The 21,047-nt window shown below is 39.5% G+C and overlaps 1 protein-coding gene and 1 non-coding gene across 9 annotated transcripts in view; one reads left to right on the forward strand and one right to left on the reverse strand.

Annotated features, from left to right (window-relative positions):
- LOC146394562 (uncharacterized) overlaps positions 1 to 21,047 on the forward strand; it is a 965,202-nt gene that overhangs the window by 211,631 nt on the left and 732,524 nt on the right. The gene's annotated exons all lie outside the window — the stretch shown is intronic.
- LOC146394563 (U6 spliceosomal RNA) lies at positions 16,821 to 16,924 on the reverse strand. Its single transcript, XR_014835981.1, has one exon. It is a non-coding gene; the product is annotated as a U6 spliceosomal RNA (small nuclear RNA).

Here is a 21,047-nt window from a genome sequence, read left to right on the forward strand (position 1 = left end):
GACTGTAACCTCTGTCTAGGTTGGACTAGATAAAATATAAGATTCGCTTCAGGGTTGGGATCCCATAATTTTATATTATGCCCTCCACTCCATCTCAGCTACATTTTGTCATGGTCATGTTCAATGGCTTTACTGTCTTCAAGCTCTCAGTCTCAAGCATCTCACTCTTTGACTACTACCTCCATATTTTTAGCTTACTTCTTCAGATACATCCAGTTCACAACTCTTTGACCCTACCAGGACCTCCAGTGTATTGACTGTACCCACTTTTACTCCCTTTTTTGTCCTTATAAACTTTAATTAGAATACACGGTATATGATTACAATCTTCCCTGTGTTTAAGTTTTCGGTCACCTTAACTCTCTATTCCTCCATCATGATGACCTGGCGAAACTGCAACCCTGGTGTCTGAGAGTAGGATTTCTAGGAAACAGATTCAGATTTGGATGCAAGAGTTTTGTGGGGGGGGTGCTTTGGGGAATATCACATGGGAGGAGTGAAAGAAGCAGGGTTGGGCAGAAGCAGTACTGAATGAAGTGAGATGAATTTGCAATAGAGGCTTCAGTTGATCATCTGTATGCTGAATTGCTGGGATGGCCCTTCGGAACTGTCCCATCTTGGGATAAGGTGACTGGGTTTTTTTTTACCCCTTTCATTGAGCTAAATGCAGTCATTAAGCACAGAAAGCACTGGGAAGTTGGTGCAAGGTAGCTTGCTTTATTATTATTACTTTACTTTTTAAATTAAAGAAATTTTTTTTATTTGTTGTTATTTTTTAAGGCCACTTCTGTGGCATATGGAGGTTCCTGGGCTAGGAGTTGAATAAGAACTGCAGCTGCTGGCCTACCTCACAGCCACAGTCATAGCCGTGCCTGATCCGAGCCACATCTGTGACTTATGCTTCAGCTTGCAGCAGCACCGGAGCCTTAGCCTACTGAGTAAGCCCAGGAATCGAACTCACATCCTCATGGATCCTAGTCAGGTACTTAACCCACTGAGCCACAGTGGGAACTCCTAGTTTTTTATTTTTTAAAGTATATAGTTGATTTACATTGTTATGCCAATTTCTGCTGTAATGGCAAAGTAACCGAGTCATACATTCTTTTTTTCATACTGTCTTCCATCATGTTCTGTTCCGAGAGACTGGATATAGTTGTGTTGTACAGTAGGACCTCATTGCTTATCCATTCTAAATGTAATAGTTTCCATCTACCAACCCCAAACTCCCTGTGCATCCCACTCCCTCCCCTTCGCCCTTGCTTTCTTCAGTTCAGGGCAGCTCCTGGAGAGTGATTCACTTGAGAGTTATTGGCTTCCAACACTCCCAGAAGCTGGGAGAAGGGGTGTCTCAGTCCTGAAGGGGGAATCTGGGTGGTTCAGTACAACATCCACTACCTAGTTAAGGCCAGTTCTCCACCTGCTCCAGGTCTGCAGCTGAGCTGCTAATGGGAGCTGGAAAGAAACTTAGAACCAAGCTGAATAATCACACTTTAAATTCATTACCACCAACCTCAAGTAAAGTTCAGTTCTGCCCACAGTCCGACTACATTTCCCTGTTTCATACCTTTACCTTGTTCCTCCAATACCCTTTTCCTATCTTCACTCTTGACTGATAACTGACTTACTTGAGAAAATATTAGCAATTAGAGAACTTCTTATTTTCTCCCACCAATATAGCAATGTACACACAACGTATACTTTTGCTAAAATGCTAAATTGTTGATGTTCTTATCTAAGTCCAATTCCTCCTTGAACTGGATTCCATTCATTCTTATCTACTCAAGGGCATCCCTTTTACCATTTTCCCCTTTCTCTCCTGCATGGGTCATTTCCCCCTTTGCACTGGATCATTCCATTGACATAAAAACACGTGGGCAACATTTTCTATCTGAAAAGTACCCTGCCATGACCTACATCATTTTTCAGCTATAACCCCCTTTCTGCTCCACTTTACATAAAAAGTTATTGAGCCCATTGTTTATATTCTCTGACTCCCTTTTTCTCCACTTCACCACTTTCTTCTCATTCTTTCTTAAACCTTATCCAATAGCTCCTATTACTTCACTGACACTGCATTTGTCAAGGTCTCTAATCTCTCCATGTTACCTTAGTTGGCCCACTTGCATTTTTGAGCATAGATGATCATTCCTTCCTTGAATCACTTTCCTCACTTGGCTGTAGGGATACCATCATCTCCTGATTTCTCTCTAATCTCACTGGCTGTTTCCTTTCATTCTTCTGTTCTGGATCAACCAATCTGCCCAATCCCTAAATTTTGGACAGCGTTAGGCCTGATTCCTTGCACTTATTTCCATATCTTTCTACACATAGTTGCTAAGTGATTTCATCCAGTCTAGCAGCTTTTATTTAAAAAAATTTTTTTTTTTGCGGGGAGTTCCCCTCGTGGCGCAGTGGTTAACGAATCTGACTAAGAACCATGAAGTTTCGCGTTCGATCCCTGGCCTCTATCAGTGTGTTAAACGATCCTGTGTTGCCGTGAGCTGTGGTGTAGGTTGCAGACATGGCTAGGATCCCAAGTTGCTGTGGCTCTGGCATAGGCCGGTGGCTGCGGCTCCAATTCGACCCCTAGCCTGGGAACCTCCATATGCTGCGGGAGCGGCCCAAGAAATGGCAAAAAGACAAAAAAAAAAAAAATTTTTTTTTGCAGTTTATTTTTAAATTTTTAAATGATTTTTATTTTTTCCATTAGAGTTGGTTTACAGTGTTCTTTCAATTTTCTACTGTTTAGTAAAGTGACCCAGTCTCAGGTTATCCCCCATCATGCTCCCTCACAAGTGACTAGATATAGCTGCCTGTGCTTATACAGCAGAATCTCAGTGCTTATCCATTCCAAATACAATAGTTTGCATATGTTATTCCCAGATTCCCGGTCTATCCTACTCCCTCCCCCTCCTCCTCAGTCTAATAGCTTTTTGTTGTTGTTGTTGTCTTTTCTAGGGCTGCTCCTGCAGCATATGGAGGTTCCCAGGCTAGGGGTCTAATCAGAGCTGTAGCTACCAGCCTATGCCACAGCCACAGCAACGTGGGATCCGAGCCAATCTGCACCACAGCTCACAGCAACGCCATATCCTTTACCCACTGAGCAAGGCCAGGGATTGAACCCGAAACCTCATGGTTCCTAGTTGGATTCGTTAACCACTGCGCTACGACAGGAACTCCTCTAGTAGCTTTTAATAACAGAATTATCTCCTGAATTCCAGACTTACATATCCAACTACCTGTTTGATATCTCCACTTGGATGATAATAATAGCTGAAGAGATTGAATGTTTCCTATATAACTAGGTATTGTTCTAAGCCCCTTATGTATATTTACTCAAATAATGAGTGTTCAATAGACATCTAAAACTCAGCATATCTGAAACAGAATCTCTGATTCAGTTTTCTTTCTCGCTAAAACCAGTTCCTCCCTTAGTATTTACCACCTCAGTGAATGGCAGCACCTTTCATCCAGTTGTTACGATCCAGACTTCAGCGTGATCCACTCTTTTTTTGTACCCCACATTCAGTCCACCAGTAAATTCTGTTAACTCTGCTTTCAGACTCTATCCCCAATCCAAACAGTTAACACCTTATCACTGCCACCTGATGCAAAGCTTCATAGTCTTTTGCCTGGAATACTGCCTCCTTACTGGTCTGCCGTCACTCCCCACCACCGCCCCCCCCAAGCAGCAGTGAGCCTTTGAAAACATAAGTCAGATAACGTCTTTCCTTTGCACAAAACCTACTAATCCCTCTCTATCTTACTCAAAAAAACCCAACCAACCATCCAACCAAAGTTTTTACCTTGGCCTACATGGTACTATGGCAGGCCTATAGTTAGTTAACTCCCGGCTTCATCTCCTACTACTCCATCTCCATCACTGTTGTCCTGCTGCACTGGCCTCCTTGCTGTTCCTTTAGCACCTTCCTTAAGCTGGCTTCCATCCTAGCACCTGTGCATTTGTGGATCATTCTTCTTAAAAAATCAGCTGACATAGGTATCATTATGCCTAATTAAAATTGGCATCTGAAGATTGCTCACTGGGTTTTATTTACGTGTATAGCTTGATTAGCTAACAAGCAAAGCCATAAAGTTATTAATACTTTTTTTTGGTCTTTTTGCCTTTTCTAGGGCCGCTCCGGAGGCATATGGAGGTTCCCAGGCTAGGGGTCTAATCGGAGCTGTGGCCGCTGGCCTATGCCAGAGCCACAGCAACGTGGGATCTGAGCCGCGTCTGCAACCTACACCACAGCTCACGGAAATGCCGGATCCTTAACCCACCGATAGAGGCCAGGGATCGAACCTGCAGCCTCATGGTTCCTAGTCAGATTCGTTAACCACTGCACCATGACGGGAACTCCAGCATGACCTTCTTAAGTAAACATTTTCTATCTAGAAGTCAAAATACAGAAAAAGATTAAATATAGACTTGCAGCTAATTCCACATCTTTCTGCTATTAAACTCAGCAACAGTGATTTAGTTTTAGCCAAGCAATGTAATCCATCATATTAAAGTAATATTGATCATTTGAATTTTATTGACACTGTAGTTTTGTTTGCATTTAACTTACAAGTTAGCTTTAGCTTTATAATTGAATAAGAGTGATCAGTATAAGTTTTTTAGTTTTATTTTTGTGACTTAAGTATTATTATAATAGAAATAATGAGACAACACAAGTATGTAAGCATATTTCTCCTTTAAAAGAGGTCTGTATATTAAATTTGGAAAACACATTTTAGGTGATTATATAATGACTTTCACAATAAAATTCCTTATAATAGATAAAGCAAGGGAGAAAGCACAAGAAGCTTAAATGTTTCAGACCAAAGTTAAAAAATAAGAAAAGTGTTGGCAGTACATTTAGCGAATTATAAAGAGAACTACAGAAAAAGAAATTAGTGAAACTGAAAAAATATGTTTCCTGTAGAACGAATTATTAAACATTTAGAGCCAGGAAATTTTATATTAATTTTCCAGACATTTTCTACTTTCCATTCCTCCATTCTACCAAACATTTCCCTCATAGAAAGAAAACTAGAGACCTGAAGATGAAATCAAATAACATGGAAAATATTGAGAGAGGTTTTTTCCTTATAGTAAGACTAAATGTATCCTTGTCTTTTTGAATTTTTGGAGGTAGTTCTCATAAAGAGATGTTTGAGATTAGTGCTATGACTATCTGGTGACTGCAAGACAAAACAAAAAGAAAAATACAAAGCACCTATATAAATTTAGTCTTCATTTCAAAGAAAAACTTGGAAGGAGTGTTGAAAACTTCTGGAAGTTCTTTATAATTTGACTCCCCCAGATCACTTACAAGATGCATAAGTTTCATAAAGCTCTGTTCAAGTCAATGAACAATTGGGTAAATCAGTTCTTGGAATTACTGAGAAAGAAATTGCAATAGAAAGAATTCCAAGACAGCCCCCAGATGCTGGAAGCCTACTGTATGTATATGCACCTTCTCCCAGTTATTCACTCAGTCATCCAGGTGTTGTTGTGAAGGGATTTCACAGATACAATCAAGGTCCTAAACCAGTTGACCTTAAGATCCAGGTGGGAGTTCCCATCTTTGGCTCAGGGAAAATAAATCTGACTAGTATCCATGAGGACGCAGGTTCAATCCTTGGCCTTGCTTGGCAAGTTAAGGATCCTGCATTGCCATGAGCTGTGGTTTAGGTCGCAGATGTGGCTCTGATCCTGTGTTGCTGTGGCTGTGGTGTGGGCCGGTGGCTACAGCTCCAATTTGACCCCCAGCCTGGGAACCTCCATATGCTGTGGGTGCTGCCCTAAAAAGACAAAAAAGGGGAAAAAAAAGATTATACAGGTTGACCTAACCTAATCATTTGAGCTCTTTCGAAGCAGAGTTTCCCCCCAGTGATCACAGAAGAGAATCTCAGAGAGACACACATTGGCTGGCCTGGAAGAAAGGAAAAACCACATGAACTGCCTATGGAGACCACATAGCAAGGAAATTTGGGCAGCCTTTAGGAGCCCAGCGTGATCCCTAGCCAACAGCCAGCAGGAAAAGTAGACCTCAGTCTGATAACTATAAAGAAATGAATTCTGCTCATTTCCAGTGAATTCTGAAGAAGACTGCAAGCTTCAGAGGAGAACCACAGCCTTTGGTGGACATTTTGATGTTACCTTTGCAAGACATGAGTAGAGAATCCAGTCACACTATGCTCAAACTGTCACCTACAGATCTAGGAGATAAGAAACATGTATTTTTTTTAAAGCTGCTAAGTTTATGATAATTTGTATAGCAATGGAATTGTATAGAAGCTGTCGTTGTTGTCTTTTGGAGCAGGGGTAGGTGGAAGTAAAAAAATCACTATTGTTATTTAATCCATGACCTACATTTGGTTAAGATAGGACTATGTCCTAAAAAAAAAAAAACCTTTGGAATGTCAAAGAATACAAAATAAATCATGAAAACCGAGCAGCAATAGTGAAACCACAGGGTATTACATGAGGTGCTGAGATCTTCCAACTCCAGCTGTGGACCTCCAGCTGGGAGTCTAGACATAGTCTTGAGGAACCTCTGATGCACTGTGTAGAGTTACAGGTATATGCTCAGTTAATAAGGCCTCAAGGGATGAAGCTCATTTATAGGAAGTCAGTTTTAAATAACAAACTGTGATAAATCAACAATATAAACTGACTGCATGCAAGCAGAATTGTTGGTCTGTTCTACTCGGTGAAAAAATACCTCTAAGCAGGTAACAGTTGAAGAGTGTCTCTTATCTTTCAGATTTATTCAGTAGGAGACAATCTATACCAGGGGTTGGCAAACTTTTTCTGCAAAGGATCAGATTTTAAGCCTTGTGGGCCATGTGGCCTCCCTTGCAACTACTCAGCTCTGTTGCTATAGTGTAAGATCAACCAAAGACAATATGTAAATGAATGAGTATAGTTACATTCCAGTAAAACATCATTTACAAAAATGGTAGTGGGCTGGATATGGCCAGGGCTTTAGTGTGCAGACCTTGATCTAGATGAGTGACAGAGGCCTGAACTGGTGGTGGCATCTGGTGGAATACAAAGGAGTATTGTTAGAGTCATGGTGGGAATAGAACTCACAGGACTTGACAACTAAGTGGTTTTGAGGAGAAGGAGAAGATGAGAAGATGACTTCAGACTTTCTCGTCTGGGAGGACAATGGTACCACTGTTTGAGATGTGAAGAAAGATGGAAGAGATGGGTGTGTGTGTGTGTGTTTGTGTGTGTGTGTGTGTGTGTGTGTGTGTGTGTGTCTATGTGTTGGGGGTGTTGTGGAGAAAATGGGTTTGTATTGAAGTAATATATTTTAAGTGCCTCCAGAATATTTTTGTGGAAAAGTCTAGGAGGTGGGTAGAAGTATAAGGAAAGAGAGAGAGGGGGAGGTGGGGAGAGAGAGAGACTCATTTAGGTGATTTGGCAGTTATCTCCATGGAGATGATATGTCTTGAAGCCATGGATGTAGGTAAGATCACACATAGAAGGTTTGTAGAATATGAGCTAATGTATATGAAAGTGCTTTTTAAACTGTAAGGCATCATATAAATGCAAAATATTCTTATTATTAAATGTGACAAACAGAAGCATAAAAGGCAGTAACAACCGTTTTATGTCTCAGAATCCCTGCTAGTTCCCAATTATTGCATTTTCATCCTGTGATGGCCTTTGAACAGCTCTTTTTTCCCTCCCCTTGCATACACACTGAGATTATAATGCATTAAATATTATCGATGTGATGGCAGAATGCCTCCCCCCTCCAGCAGATACTCTCAAACCTCTTTTGGTAGACATAAACTTCTGAGAGGGCTAGGACAAAGACACAGAGTTGCTGCTTTGATATTAGGGTGCAATGCCAGGAGTTTTATTTAAATGAGGAAGGAGGCAGCAGGTTTAGGGGCATCAATATTTAATCACTAAGGAAAAGGGACACAGACTGTAGGGGCAGAGTAGACTTAAGAGATCATATCAAGTTAGAGTTGAGGAAAGGTAGCCATGAACTCTTGAAAAGTCTTTTCTGTGGGGATTTGCTATTTTCTTTCATCTCAAGGACAGCAGTACTATCCCTTAAGTAATTTTGACTTGCATTTCCAGGGTCTTTCAATTACCTATTACCGCTCAACAAATGATTCCAAAACTTAGTGACGTAAAACAGCAACTGTGTTATTATGTGTCATGATTTTGTGGGTCTAGCATTTGGATATGGCATTGTTGGGTGATTCTTCTGTTCCATGTAGTATCCTTGGAAGTCACTTGTTGGTATTCACCTGGTGAATGATCTGGTGTGGGCTTTACTCACATGTCTGACGCCTTGATCAAATGGCTCAGCTGGGACTGGGGACTAGGGTACCTACATGTGGCCTCTCAAGCATGGTAGCCTCAGGATAGTCAGATTTCTTACATAGCAATTCAAGGTCCAAGAGTGAGTGATCTGCCAAACAAGATATATGCTACATGGGTTTTCATGACAGCCTTGAAGTCCCATTGTGTTACTTTTGCCATAGTCTGTTGGTTGAAGTGGTCATGGATCTTTGAATCTGCCCAGATTTAGGAGAAGGATGATAAACCCCACCTGTAGATGAAAAGAGCATGACAAAATTTGTGGTTATGTTTTAAAACTACCACAAAGGCCCTCTGGCAGAAGGATGTGCCTCCTTGAAGATAGCTCAGATGATGTGGAAGCTAGGAAGCCCTGACCTCCTAGGCCTAGCATTTCTTGGGGTGACAGAGGTTTCAGCATTCTGTGTGGGTTGCATATTGTTGGGATAGGTTCCCCTCTCTGAAAGCAGATCTTGAGAACTGGACTTGGATGCAGGTAGTTTATTTTATCCCAAGGAACAGGAGTGGGGAACCAGGAAGAGTGGAACAGGGAAGGAGCGAAAGCCAATTCCAGGGTGCATTGTTGAGTTGATCACTGCTGTGGGCTTTTAGGTCTCAGTCCTGCTGAGAACTTCAAAATTGCTGTGTACTTGTACCTCAGAATTGGTTGTCTGGAGGAAAGATGATAAATTAACCAACTCTCTTCTTCCACTGGTCAGGGGCTTCCCCATGGGACATTAGCTTTCTCTTATTTCCAGCTCTACCCATGCATAAGTCTTGATGGGAGCCCATTTTGTAACATCAGACAGATTCTGGGTCAGACAGCCAGACACACAGAAAGCTGAGTTGAGACACTGTCTATTATACATGCATGAATCTGGTTGCCATAGTAACAGATGGGGTAAAAGGTAGGCTGGGAGGCTGGGAGATGGTCACAAGAGGTACCTGATATACATGCACATTCTTGAACTTCCTGGGCTACAGACTTTAAAGCAGGGGGGCTACACAGCCTAAGCAGATGCAGAACAGCTTGTTTTAGTTTTTTCCCTTCCCCTGGATTCCCAACTGAGATGAGCATATAACTGCCAGGAACATTGTCCTCAAGGCTCATGTCACCATTCTGGAAGAGCTTACATCAGTAATCAATGAAGTCTTATTTAGGAAAATATTTGTACAGATCAGACTTTCCTGGTTCATGAACAAACAGCCTTAGCAAGGGTCACATCCTTGTCTCAGAGGACAAACCAGTCAGTGATCTATCCATCCAGGTGTTCCTAAACAATGACCCTGCCCTCTGTTCTCCAGTGGACAGGAAAATTCAATTCCCACAGTGGCAGACTAATAACCATTCTCTATCCCTCGTCCTAAGAGGGGAGTTGACACCAGTCATGGATGGTGATGTTTATCACTGCATCTGCTTGACAGTATCAGAGGACAAACCAATAGATGGAATTAGGAGGAGCAAGGAGATCAGTGTAGTTTCAGAGGCCAATTTCAAGGTCCCTAGTGGGGGAGATAGTAAATTTATCCTATTCTAAGTGAACCTGCATGTGCAATCTATATTTCTGTATAAAGGAAGGGTGGTTCATCTCTTTACAAAAGAAGTCTCCAGGGGACTAATTTGCCTGTTGAGCTCCCCTGGGGCATTTTATTTGTAGTTTCATTTTATTGAAAGCATAGGCCTGCATGGTGTGCTGTAATGGTTCTCAAAATGATTCTACACCGTGGATATTCTATTTCAATTTGAGAAAGCTTTTGTGAAAGTTCAGTAAGGGGATCAGATGGAAAGGGTTGCTCAGCTTCAAGTGGGGGATATAGACTTGTAATTGCAGATTCTTCTCTCCATCTCTCTTCATTCCTCCACTTTTGTTGACCCTTGAGAGACTGCAGTGTATCTTCTATAGCTCCTAAGACCACAGTTTAGAAGTCTCTGATATGTAGTACAAATTAAGAATGTGTTGTTACAAACAATAGAAATTGGACAACAGTGGCTTAAAGAAATAGGAAGTTACTTTTCCTTGCTTACCGAGAAGTCTGGAAGTGAGCGGATTGTTTCAGCAACCTCAGCCCTTTCTCTGTGCTGCTATGTTTATTCTATTGACTTGTTGCTTTATGGCTGCAAAAGAACTACAGCATTTCTGAGTGTCACATCTGAGTTTAAGGCAGAAAGAAAGTTGAAAGGGAAAGAATTTTTTTTTGCCTTCTGTGTCTCTACTTTTTCAGAATTTGGGACAAGTGATACATTACCAAAAAAGTGTCCTTTAGATCTCATTAGCTGCAAATAGGTCACAGGCCCATCATAGACCACTGCAGACCAAAGGGCATGAGAGGGCCACTTCATCCAATAACGACTGGTTTTCTGAGGCTAAGGAAGGAATCCTTCCTCTCTGAAATCACAGAATCTCTGCCTGATTCTTTGAACAAATCCTAATTTGCAGGGAAGTAGGGAATGGAGATGGGCAATTGGATAGGCAATAAACTGTGTCTGTCAGAGCCAGTGGGCCAGGAGACTCGATTGCAAGTTCTAACTTGGCCACTTAACTGATCGTGAACCATTGGACACGCCACTCGACGTGGCCTGGCTGCAGTGACCTCATGTATAAATTGAGGCAAGCGAACAACCTGAGCATCAAGTTTCCTTCTAGTGCCTATATTCAGTGGATTTGTGCAATTTTAATAACTTCCTAAGTGTTCATGGCTAAACCAAAACAGGTTTGTAATTGAAACAGATGCCCTAATGGAGCTGTTCTGGCTCTAAGAACTGGCTGCTTATATTTTCGTGCAGTAGATTATGTGCTGTGAATTTCAAAGAAATGCCACTTTTTTTTTAATCTTTTGAGGAAAAATCAGCTCTCTCTTCCCTCCCCCACATAGTTAAATTCTTTATTTGAATAGTACAGCTTTCTTCCATGTAATTCTGATTCCGTTTTTCTTGATAGAAAAAAGAAGAAAAATCAACCTTCCTATTGGGTATAAATCTCCTTCTAAGTAACAGGAAATTATTACTGGCCCTGTTATTGACTCTCCAATATTAAAATAAATAAAAATTTAAAAATATATAATTGCAGTTAGTGTTTGGCTGTATCAAGTATACAGTTTTCACCAGTTGCTAACAAAAGTACAAGCTGAGGTTCTGAATGGGTGATATACCTGTGGTTAGCACAGTGCTTGGCTTTTGGTAATTACTCAGTAAGTGTTTTTTGAATCCTTGAGTTATGATAAGAAGCATAAATGAGCCAGAGTTGACTAGGGTAGAATGAATTCCTCAGAGTGAGATTTTCCTAGTTTTAATATCCTTGATGTTATTAAGGAGGGATTGGAAAAGAGCTTACTTGAAACATTTGATTGATAGCTTATATTATTTGTACATTAGTCAATGTACAAAAGGAAGTCAGAAATAGTGCAGCATGCCAATTAATTCTCTGACTATTAATCGAGTGTCCTCTAGGTGCCAAGCACTCTTCTAGGTAGTGCAGTACAACAGTAAATGAGCGAGACCACGGTTCCTGCTCCCGTGGGAGCTTGCATTCCAATGGAGGAGAGAGACAATAAACAAAGAAAACCTATTTCAAGTGGTGATAAATGCTATAAAAAAATAGCACGGGTTAATGTGATCAGGAGTGGGTGGGTGAGCACCATTAGATAAGGCAGTCATGGAAGGATTTTTTTGAAGAGTTGATATTTGAGCTGAGACCAGAAGGGAGCTAGCCAAATGAAGATCTGGGGGAACAGTGTTCTATGCAGAGGGAACAGTAAGTACAAATGCCCTTAGATGGTAATGACCCTGGTGTGTTTGAAGACAGGTAAGAAAACCAGTGTTGCTCAAGTGTAGTGAAAAAGTACAGGACAGTGGCAGGTGATTAGTCAGGAGGGATGGCCAAGGGGCAACCTGTATGGAGCCTTTAGAACAAGGATATTATTTCAACTGCAGTGAAAATCTATTTAGGGCTTTAAGCAGGGGAAGGACATGATTTGCTTTAAATTTTTATAAGATCTTCTATCTGTTGGGTGGAGAATGGATTAGAAGAGGCAAGACCAGACACAAAGACAAAGACATCACTTCGGTGGCTTTTGCAGCAGTTCAGGTGGGAGGGGATAATGTCATATGAGCAGGGAGATGGGGAAAACTGGAGAGATTGGAGATCTATTTTGGAAGCAGAGCAATAGGTCTTACTACTGGATTAATATATGGGAGTTGGTGGTGGAAGGAAAGGAATTAAGTATGGCCTCTAGTTTTTGGCTGAAGTGACTGGGTGGAAGGGTTGACTTTTTTTTCTGATAATTCGAAGAGGGTGGGGAGAAGGAGTTGGGGTGGGGGTGGTGGCAGCTGACAGTCAGAAGTTCCGGTTTAGAAATGTTAGATCTGAGCTGCCCTACAGACAGTTACATCTTAAAAGTCTACTTTGAAGCAAGGGCTTTTACAAAGGAGTCCTTTTAGGAATGCAATGGTTAAAGACAGAAGAAAAAGGAGTAATCCTTAACAATAACAAAATCTCCGCAGTGCTCTGTCTCCTGCAGCCTCTCTTCTTAAGTAGACAGAGATAACTCTTCCAATGTAATCTCCCTGATCAAGAAAAGAATTGAGAACACATAAGTTTAAGACCTTCGGTTTGGGCTTCCCTAATCCCCTCTTCACCTTTTGGATCCGTCCAAGTGCTTACATCGGCAGAAAAATCTAAGCAAATAGAGGCAACTTTGTAGAGAAATGAATTGTGGGGAATTGTGCTAAGATTACCAAGATTAATGAAAAAGAAAAGAACTATCCTGAAATAAGCACAAGATGACATACCAGAATGATATAGGGAACAAACTGGAAAAACAAAACAAAACAAAACAAACACCCACCCAAAACCTAAGGCTGTGTTTTCATTTTAATAATGTAGAAACAGGCCGCAAACTATTTTTGAAAACTTTTCACTTGGTGAAGCTATTCAAATAAAATCCACATACTTTTAATTATAAATTGAACAGAAAGAATTTTGTGCATCTCTAAATTTGGGATCTGAGTCTTAGGCTGTTGATTTGGGGAGAAGGTGTGAGTGCTGGAATATGTCAGGCTTGAGATCTCACAGACCCCTATGAAGTGTCTTGAGGTGATATTAAGCCAAGGTGAATTTGCTAACTAGTCTACCCATGACAGTCCAGTCCTCGGAAGACAAGAGATTTTTTTTCTTGGAATCTCTTGCTTTCTGGGAATGTTCCTAAGAATTCTGTTATGGCACACTTGATACAGGCAAATGGATTGCTTTCTCTCTTTTCCCACTCTTCCCATGGCCACATTGTGGCTAATGCACACTTGAGTAGGGGCTACTCACTAGGTGACCCACTCGGGCTTTTGGCTTTCCCTTCCTCCTTCCTCCAGCAGGTGAAAAGCTGCAGAGTGAGTGGATGATAAGGCTGGCAGGCACTTGACTTTGACCTGCTGGTCTATGGAAATCTTCAAAGTTCATTTAGCGTCTCATCTCAATGTGACATTTACAGGTTTTATAAGTAGTAGTGTTTTTTAAAAAGTGAGTGATGACCCACTAATATGTCATGAAATGGATTTAGTGATATTGACCAAGATATTACAGAGTAAAATAAGATAAATAGAACAAAAATATCAGTGTGCATTGTACATAGTAAGGTTAAATATTGTTTCATGGAACTTCATTTGTAGATAAACCTGTATGTCCTGGGTTACGATGTAGAGTGTATTTTTTACTCCAAGTTGTGATTTAAAAACAAAGTTTGAGAAACACTGCCTTAGAGAGTAGGGGCTGAGAATGTGTCCTCTGCAGTTAGAAGGCTTATGGAGAAGATTCTCGGCTTCATAATTATCAGCTGCCTGACAAGTGAGTAAGTTTCATAACCTCTTTGGGTCTCTGATTCCTCATCTATGAAGGAAAGATAAAGATAGATCTTGACTCAAAGGGTTATGCTTGTTGAGAGGACTAAAGCCTTGACTACAATGCCTGACATTTAATAAGTAACAGTTGTTATGATTATCTATAAAAGTTGGTTGTTCATTTGGTGTGAGTGTATATGGCAGGAGAGTTGTAATTAAAATGAGTCATGTGAGCCTGATTTCAGGGGAATGAACGGGTATTGCCCCATTGAATCCTCCTTAAGCCCCCATATTCACTATTGGTCTTCTATCTGGAATGACATCTGATGACTTATTTTGAAGCACTTGTTTGAAAATCAAGATTCCCTCAATAGGAGCACAATTCTTATGATTTTCAGAAGAGCATAAACTGTACTTTCTACTTCCCTTTTCCCAAAGAAATAAGATTGAGAGTAATTGGTGCAGCGATTATGTAGGGTTGCCCCTCCACAAAGCCTCCTGGTATGGGAAGCACAAAGTATGCCCCTTCTGCTAGGAATTAAATTCTTTCTTTCAGGCTGCACTTATAGTATACTCATTCACACTAAGCAGTTCTGGGGGTGCTTAATGCGATTATCAGTAATTTATTTAGGGATAGACTTTTTATTGTAATGTTTGTGTTTAATTTTTTTTTTTTTTTTTTTTTTTTGCTGCCCCGTGGCATCTGGAGTTCCCCGGCCAGGGATCAGATCCGAGCTGTGGTTGAGACCCAAGCCTCAGCTGCAGCAACACTGGATCCTTAAACCACTGTGGTGGGCTGAGGATTGAACCCCGCCCCAGCACTCCCAAGACGCCGCTGATCGCGATCTCGTTAGGCCACAGCGGGAACTCTGTGCATTTAATTTTTAAACATTTATTAAAGCATAATTTACATACCATGAGTTCACTCATTTTTAAGTATGCAATTCAATGATTCTTGAATGAACAATTCAATGATTGTTGAATTTATAGAGTTAACTAACCATCACCACAATCCAGTTTTAGAACATTTCCATCACCCCCCAAAGATCCCTCATGCCTATTTGTAATGCTTCCACCCTCAGCCCCAGGCACCCATTAATCTGCTTTCTGTATTTATAGATCTGCCTTTTCTGGACATTTCATCAGAATGAAATTATACAGTGTGTGGTCTTTTGGGTCTGGCTTCTTTGACTTAGCATAACATCTTTTGAAATTCAGCCACATTGTTGCATGTATAAGTGCTTCATTACTTTCCATTGCCTGATAGTGTTCTAGTGCACGGATATACATTTGTTTCTCCATTACTAGTTGCTGGGTATTTGATTGTTTCTACTTTTTGCTCATTATGAATAATGGTGCTATGAACGAACATTCATGGACAAGTCATTGTGTGGATGTATGTTTTTATTTCTCTTGGATAGATAACCAGGAGTGGGATTGATGGGTCATGTGCTAAAATTATGTCCAGATTTTTAAAGAAATTGCCAAATGGCTTCCAAAGTAGTTGCACAATTTTAGATTCGCACCAGCAAAGTAAGAGCCCGGTTTCTGTACATCCTTGTCAACATTTATTGTTGTCTGTCTTTTTTGATGATAGTCATTCTAGTAGGGTGAAATGGTAGCTCACTGTAGTTATAATTTGAATTTCACTAATGAATAATGATGTTGAGCATCTTTGCATATATTTTTTAGTTATGTACATATTTCTTTTCTGAAATGTTAATTCACATATTTTGCCAAAAACTTAACTGGGTTGTTTGTCTTCTCATTGTTGTGTTGTAACAATTCTTTATATATTCTGGATACAAATCCTTTTTCAGATATATAATTTGCAAATATTTGCTCTGAGTTTGTGACTTGTCTTTTAATTTTCTTGAAAGTGCCTTTTGAAGAGCAAAGTTTTAATTTTTTATAAAGTGCAATTTATCTTTTTTTCTTCTATTGATTGTTCTTTTGATGTGGTATCTAAGAACTCTTTGCCTAACTCAAGGTCATAAAAATTTTCTCCTAGATTTTCTTCTGAAAGTTTTTTTATTTTTAGCTCTTAAATTTAGGTTTGTGATGCATGTGAGTTAATTTTTGTGGAGGGTATGAGGAAAGTATCAAAATTCATCTTTTTTTTTTCATGTGGATATCCAGTTGTCCCAGTGCCATTTGTTGAAAAGACTCTTGCTTCTCTATAAAATTGCATTAACACATGCAGGTCTAAGAAATAATACAGAGTAGTACCTGGCACACTTTGCCTAGTTTTCTCCAATGGTAACATTTTGCAAAACTACATTTTTCTACGGTAGCCTGGATATTGACATTGATATGATCCATAGCTCTTATTCAGATTTTCCTGTTTTATTCATACTCATTTGTGGGTGTGTATGTGTGAGGGCAGGGATGGAGTAGGGGGCAGTGGGTTTATTAAGTCCTACACGATTTTATCACCTGTGTGGGTTGGTATATCCCAACAGCATGATCAAGGTACTGAGCAGTTCCAACACCACACAGATCCCTCACGTTGCCCTTTTACTCCTATTTCCTTGCCACCACCACCCTTGCCTCTCCCTGACCCTTGGCAACCAATAATCTGATATCTGTTTCTAAAATTTTGTTATTTCAAAAATGTTATATAAAGGGAACCATGCATGATATAAACAATTTGGGATTGCCTTTTCTCAGTCAAAAAATATGGAACACTTTATAAATATGCATATTATTTTGCATAGGGGCCATGCCAATCTTCACTGTCTCATTGCCATTTTCATGTATGTGATGCTAAAGTGCACATAATCATTTATTTTTAATGTAGGTATTGATATATTTGTATCATATCTCTCAATTTTTATTTTCTATGTATCATGGCCTTTTGTTCTTGTATTCCTCCTTTACAACCTTTTTTTGGGTATTAAATAGTTTTTTTTTAGTGTACCATTTGAATTCCTTTGTTTTTTTAATTATATTTTTTGAAAAGACTTTCTTAGTGTTTTTTCTGGAGGAATTATAGCATGCTTTTTAACTAACAACAGTCTTTTTCAAATGATACTAACTTAATTCCAGTAAAATGTAGAAACTGCTACAATATAGCTCTATTCCCTCCCCCCTCCTTTGTGATATTATTGTCATATTATATTACTTCTTTGTTTGTTATATCCCCTGAATTATAACTATTCTTTTATGCAATTCTTTTTAAAATATGTTAAGAGGACAAATGAGAAAAACTATCATTTTACTATCTCTTTTATTTAACTACATAATTACCTTTACTCATGCCCTTGATTTCTTTCTGTGTATTTTAATTACTGTCTAGTGCTATTTCCTTTCAGCCTGAAGAATTTCCTTTAGTATTCTTTATAAGGGATGTCATCTTTATCTGAGAATGTCTTTATTTTGACTTCATTTTTGAAATATAGTTTTGCCAGACATGGGATTCTTGACTGACAGGTTTGGTTTTGTTTTTGTTTTTTTTTTTTTTTTGTTTTTTTTTTTTTTTTTTAGTTTTTTGAATACATCACCCTACTGCTTTCTGGGCCTCCACCATTTCTGTTGTTAAACTATTGAGTCTCCTCCCCATTGTATGTGATGGATTATTTTTTCCTTGATAGATTTAAGATTTTTTCTTTTCTTTGCCTTTCAACACTTTGAGTATAATGTATCTCGGTGTGAATATCTTCATGGTTTTTTCCTACTTGGAGTTCATGGAGCTTCTTGAATGTGTAGATTAATGTTGTTGATCAAGTTTGGGATGTTTTTGGCCATTGTGCCTTCAAATTTTTTTCTGCCCCTCTCTCTCCTTATTGGACTCTAGTTATGCTTATATTGGTACACTTAATGACATCTCACAGATCTCTCAGATTCTGCTAATATTTCTTCATTATATATATTTTTTCTGTTCTTTGGGTTGGACAATTTCTATTGATTTACCTTCAAGTTTGTTGGTTCTTTTGCCAGCTTAAATCTGTTGTTATGTCCCTCTAGTGAATTTTTCATTTCAGTCATTGTACTTTTAAACTCTAAAATTTCAAAATGGCCCTTTAAAAATAATTTTTATCTCTATTGATATTCTGTATTTGATCATTGTTGTTGTATTTCCTTTTAATTCTTTAAACATGGTTTCCTTTCATTCTTTGAATATATAATACCTGCTTTGAAGTTTTTGTCTGATAGGTCCATCACCTGAGGTCTTTCAGACAGCTTTTATTGCTCGCTTTTTTTCTTGTGTATGGGCCACATTGTCTTGTTTTTGGTTTTGTTTTTTTGTATGTCTCATAACTTTTTGTTGAAAACTGGACATTTTTGATAATGTATTGTAGCATCTCTGGATTCTGATTCCCCTCTCCCCTGAGTTCATTTTTGCTGTTTTTGTTTTTTTGTTGTTTATTTGTTTAGTGACTTACCTGCAGTAACTCTATGGTGTCTGTCTCCCCAGTTGTGTGAAATCATTGATGTCTCTACTCAATTTTTTAAGAAAATGGAGTTCCGTCGTGGCACAGTAGTTAATGAATCCGACTAGAAACCATGAGGTTGCGGGTTTGATCCCTGGCCTTACTCAGTGGGTTAACGATCCGGCGTTGCTGTGAGCTGTGGTGTAGGTTGCAGATGCGGCTCGGATCCTGCGTAGCTGTGGCTCTGGTGTAGGCCGTTGGCTGCAGCTCTGGTTCAACCCCCTAGCCTGGGAACCTCCATATGCCACGGGAAGTGGCCATAGAAAAGGCAAAAAGAGAAAAAAAAATTTTTTTTAAGAAAGTAATTCTTTAAAAAAATTGAGATATAACTAAAGTATAAAATTATATTAGTTTCAAGTATACAACATAATTATTTGATATTTATATATATTGTAAAATGGTCATCACAACTATTCTAGTTAACATTCATCATCATACATAGTTAAAAAGTCTTTTTTTCTTGTCATGAGGACTTTTAAGACTTACTGTTTTAGCAACTTTCAGATGTGCAGTGCAGTATTATTAACTATAGTCACCATGCTGTACATTGTAGCTCCATGACTTATTTATTTTATAACTAAATATTTGAACCTTTTGACTCCCTTTACCTATTTCACCCACCTAGCAACCTCCTGCATTTAGCAGTCACTAATCTGTTCTTTGTATTTATAAACTCATTTTTTTTTTTTTGGATTCTACATGTAAGTGAGTTCATATGGTATTTGTCTTTCTCTATATGATTTATTTCACTTACCATAATGCCTCCATAGTCCATGGCAAGATCTAATTCTTTTTTAGTGCTGAACAGTATTCATATATTATACGTATTTATGCATATGCATATATATATTTATGCATTTTATATGTATATAAAAGCATTCTAATATGTATACATCACGTCTTCTTCATCCATTCATCCACTGCCAGACCCTTGTTTCCATATCTTGGCTATTATAAATAATGCCGCAGTTAATGTGAAGGTACATATATATTTTCAAATTTGTGTTTTTGTTTTCTTCAGATAAATACTCCTGTCAAATTTATAAAAAAATAATTTCTAATTTTATTTTTAAGCCTGGCTTTTTTGGGGTTGCTCCTTGGTTAGCATAGCTTAGTGGTTAGATGTTGTGTTTAAACACCTTGAGCCAACAGGTGTTTACCCTTTGCCAATGGATCTTGTGTTTGGGAAATGACATTCAAAGTTTAAGTAGTGCACAAGTCCTTCATAGCTTTTACTTTCTGTTCTTGCAAAGTTTCACATTCATCCCAGGACAAGTAGCTAGCTAAGGCCTTCTCCAGTCTCTTCGGAGTGTAAACACATAGCCTTTCAGACCCCCAGGGATATTTGGGAACTTATCAAGGCTGACTTTGGCGGTCTTGATCCCAGATTTCACTCATAATTTTTTTTACCTTTCTGCTGGAGTACCCGATCAGATGACAACCTCAGACTAGCTTTTTTGGTCTTTGATTATTTGCTGCCAAGATTGCTATTGTTTTCAATAGTGCCCTTGGGCGTGGGTTTTTCTGTGTTTACTCCAAATCATTTCAGCCCTCTAGCAATGGAGCTGCCGTGATTATGGCCTGCCTTGCCCTTGTTGAACTACCTGTGGCTCAGAGCTGGGAGGTAGGGAACAGCTTCCGGCAAAAACGCAGTAAACTCTACCTGTTCTTACTGAGATTCAGTAGTTTTTTTAAAAATAAATGCTTACCTGTTTTTTGCCTTTGGTCAATTTCCAGATTCCGGAAATGGTTGTTTTGACATTTTTGCCCAGTTTTATTACTTTTTGGGACAGAGATTTATCAAGCTCCTTGCTTAGCGATTCTGGAAGTCCTGCCCCAGTAATGACCTTCTGTGGCTGTGTTTACCAAAGACCGCACCCAAACTGGAAGGTTCTTCAGAGCAGAGAAGAGTCCTATTCAAAGTAGTGTCTGCTTGTCTTGGGTGGGGCAAGGGTGGAACAAGTTCCACTGATATGTCTCTAATATCCCGTCAGTTTTCAAAAGGAGACTTATGAAGGAACTAAGCATCCTTTATTCAGAGAGCGGATGTGAGGGAGTTCCCGTCATGGCTCCGTGGTTAATGAGCCTGACTAGCATCTGTGAGGATGCAGGTTCAATCCCTAGCCTCGCTTAGTGGGTTAAGGATCCAGCCTTGCCATGAGCTGTGGTGTAGGTCACAGACTCGGATTGGATCCTGTGTTGCTGTGGCTGTGGTGTAGGCTACAGCTCCTATTTGACCCCTAGTCTGGGAACCTTCATATGCTGGGGGTGTGGCCTTAAAAAGATTTTAAAACCCCCAAAAAACAAACAAAACAGAGAGTGGTTGAGCAATCAGTGCCCCAGAAGTTTGCCACTGGCAGTGAATGTGAAGGTTGGTGTGGTTGGGGGCCTTCACACACATTTGTGGAATAGTCTTCAGCATGGAAAATTGAGAAGGAGGGGGGAATGTTTTCCTTTTTAAGATGTT

The sequence above is a fragment of the Sus scrofa genome, chromosome X (genome assembly GCF_054392235.1).
Source record: "Sus scrofa isolate SSC_HxYL_T2T_F1_AM1 chromosome X, Sscrofa_HxYL_maternal_Yorkshire_Landrace_v2.0, whole genome shotgun sequence".
NCBI classification, from domain to species: Eukaryota; Metazoa; Chordata; class Mammalia; order Artiodactyla; family Suidae; genus Sus; species Sus scrofa.